Source organism: Cryptomeria japonica, chromosome 7 (genome assembly GCF_030272615.1).
Source record: "Cryptomeria japonica chromosome 7, Sugi_1.0, whole genome shotgun sequence".
NCBI classification, from domain to species: Eukaryota; Viridiplantae; Streptophyta; class Pinopsida; order Cupressales; family Cupressaceae; genus Cryptomeria; species Cryptomeria japonica.
The window spans coordinates 81,293,069-81,296,929 of NC_081411.1; positions in this window are offsets into that span (position 1 = coordinate 81,293,069).

Sequence of the window (3,861 nt, forward strand, 5' to 3'; positions counted from 1 at the left end):
ACCATCAATGCCAAAGGGGGAGATTGTTGGCTTGATGATGATTGTAATGGATGATTTCATGTGTTGTCATTGATAGAACATGTATACACGCACATATGTTCACATTAGTTTAGACAAACCGGTATTACTTCAAAATTTACTTGTATTGCAACTGGTATTGTTAAGATGGTTTAAAAGGTGTCTAATCGGTATATGTAGTCAACCGGTATATGCAGAAATGACTTGACACCAACTTGGAGATTTAGTGAAAACCATCAAAGAAGTGAATGGAGGACAATCAGTTTATGTGTTGATAGTGGTTAAATCCAAACCGGTATTAGTGTTCTAACTGGTATTCATTGATAGTGTGATGAGTTATCACCGATCGTGATGAATTACCCTTAACTGACATTTTGGCGGTAATTTATGATGAGTTATGTTTGATTGTCTAGATACACTACACCTAGGTAATTGTAATTATGATTTCTAAGCCAACATGAAATCTAGTGTCTATATAATGACATTATGATGAGCAATTTAAAAAATGAGATGATATGATGCAAGATAGAAGTTGAAGGCATTGCAGAATATGTTGGTGATGAAATTGGTGATGGAGTTTTGAGCGAGCAAAAGAGGATCTATTCAAGCAAGTTGTGCTACTATTAGATCACACCACTTGTTATTTTCTAATCACTACAACAATCAAATCCTCTAACTGGGTAAGCTCTAACAAGCTTCATTGTACAAATCCTCTAACAAGGTGATCTATTAGTTTGGATTCAGAAATCCTCTACTGAGGTTACTCCTAACAGGGTACTACCTTTAATAGGGTATATCTCCTAAAAAAGCTTTGGGATCTTTAAAAGGATTTGCTCCTAGCAGAGCATTTTTTGTAGACCCTAACTTGTTAGTTATCTATTACTATAGATAGTTAACTTGTGAGTCCCATATCACTGTGATTTTTCCCATTTGGGTTTTCCACGTATAAACACGTGTTATGGTATTGCTTTAATATATTTGTGGATTGCATGCATATTGTTTAGTAAACTTGTTAAGTATCTCAACCGGTTAGTGTTTAAAGTGTTATTGTCTTTACTGTCACTGATTCACCCCCCCTCTCAGTGGTTTATAAGTCTATCACCCCAATCAGGAAGGGAAGATGTAGGAAAAAAACTCATGATGAATGAAGTCTCTAAAAATTGCTCAAGTATCCCCATGTCAATGTTGAAATATACCCCCTCCAAAGGTGGTGAACTGATCCACACTGCTAAAAAAGGAACTCCAAGATCTAGTGGAGATGAATGTAGAACATTATCCAAAGACTCACATGTCTCCTCTAAAGATAAAGAGACCTCCTCCAGCTGTTGTACATAAAAAATCCATAATCATGTCAACCTCTAAAGAATGATCATGTAGAGAATGAACAAGAGGGTCAAAGTGTTCCCTCACAATAATCAAAGAAGGATCATCTTCATCAAAGAGAAGATGAATTTCATCAATTATGTCTCCAAAATATGTAATGTAGGATTCCACAAACAAACCAACAATGTCTGTCATGTAGTCATCCCAATGAAATAAAGCTGGAAGATAAGGAATATCCTGCTGCACTGAATCACAAGAAGACAAAACTGTCTCATCATCTGCATCATCAGATGCAATAGGAGATGTGATATAATTAGGAGGAGATGGAATGCAAGGCTCAAGAACGGAGTCACATGTGAGAATCCCCAAGTTCAAGTACCCAAAGTTCTCCTCAAAATCTGAATCATCACAAGAAGTGTGATCACCATATGTAAAATAATCCTCATCAATAGAAACAAAATTTGAAAAGGAATATAACCGAGATGCATGATCCACCACCCCAGTCGCAATGATAACTCTAGTCTCCAAGTCTCTAATGATAACTGACTCAGGTGTGAACTCCACAATTTTCTTTGTTGCCGCATGTGTGATATAATAGATGGAAAGAAGACTATTTGTCAAATGCGGTACACATAATACATCATTGAAGGAGTTATCCCCAATTGTAATAGTTCCTTTCCCAATCACATCCATGTATGTATGGTTGTCGATCAAAATCTGTGGCATGGTGCAAGTCTCAAATGAAGAGAACATAGACTGCGAAGATTCCATATGACAAGAAGCCCCTGAATCTAGAGGCCATTTCCTTGAATCATGACTTGTAGTAGCACAAAGAGCTTGTCCTTTTCTTGTCCTGAAAGAGTAAGTCTTCCCACTTGTTGTTGCCATAAATGCTTGTCCTTTCCCCTTTGATTGTGAGGAAGTGGAAGGCGACGAATCCTCCTACTTGTAGGCATTAGGCATATTAATATTGTTATTTTGAGAATATAGAGGAGCTCATCAATCTTCTTAGAATGGCAACGACGCTCCTCATGACCAACCTTTTTATAATAAGCACAAGTAGGTCTCTCCTTATTTGGGGAATTGTCCTTCTTGGAAGAGGATGAGTCCCCTTGTTGTGGAGAAGGTGGTGCTTTGTCCTTAGGCTTTGATTGCCCCTTCTTCTTGTTTGATTTATCCTTTCCTTGTTTTCCTTTGTTCCCTTGAGTTGCCACATATGCTTGAGACTTAGAATTATTAAGAATGCATATGCTTATCAACTTAGTTTACTCCATCATCAACATGTCAGTGAAAGCATCAAATGTAGGCATTGTGTAGCTTGAACCCATTGTCATCCTATCGGTTTGGAAACTAGAAACAAATGCTGTATATTCTTGTGGAAGCTTGCCCATGAAATTGAAGATCAATTGAGTATCCTTCTTATCAAAGCCACAATCCTTGAGTTGTGCCCTCAACGCTTTAACCTTAGTGACATAATCTTGTATTGTATCAAAGTTCTTGGGATCTAACATGGTGAGATCACTATCAATTTGATATCCCCTAATCTCATCAACTTGGCCATACAAGTCTTGGAACGTTTGCCAAGCATCCTTAATTAAGGTACATTTTTCAATATGAAAGATGAGATCCTTTGATACATACTTTCTTAAGGTACCAATTGCCATGATGATCTTAGTGAGCCAATCTAGGTGAGCATTAGGATCAACCTTAGGATCAACGGGAGCAACAATAGTTCCATCAATGTAACGAGTTAACCCTTTTTCCATTAGTTTACTCCATGCATCAATTTTCCAATTAGCATAATTATGTGGAGTTAAGAGAGGAAACATAGGAGAAACCATAGCATAAAAAATGAAAGAACACAAGAGAGAAAGAGAACAAGAGAAACCCCCCCAAATTCACTCAATCAAAGTACACCCTACCTCCTCCCCAAAATACAAAAAATGATGATTTTGGCACTTTATATGTAGTGAGTGTACAATAGACCACTTACAAACAATGACAACATGGACTTCTAATTTTGTTTTAAAACTTTCCCCAATAGGCTAGGAACTACAATGCAAAACACCAAAAGAATAGATCTATGCAATACAAGTGCCAAATCGGTCAAAAAGGACCATATGCTAAAAGCATAATTTACACTAAAAAATATTTACAAACTGATAGTATATTATGAAAGTAGACAAAACATCATGCACTTTGAAAAAAAATGGCACCTGCAAAGGAGTTTGTATGAGCTTGAACGAAGTCCTGGAAGTTGCAGAAATGGGGATTGGACAAGTACAGTCACCAAAAACTAATTTTTTTGAAAAATCTGTCAACCCAAATAAAAAAATAACACCACCATGTGAAATTACATGAAAAATTAGCCCATTTCAAAAATATCAGAAAACTACTATGTTAAATTTGACGACCGTAGGGCCGTCACCGAAAACTTCAACCCCTGTCTGCGTGACGTCCGTATAGTACAAACCGATGATGTGGCAAAATATGATTCATTTGTATGGATACAAAATCATA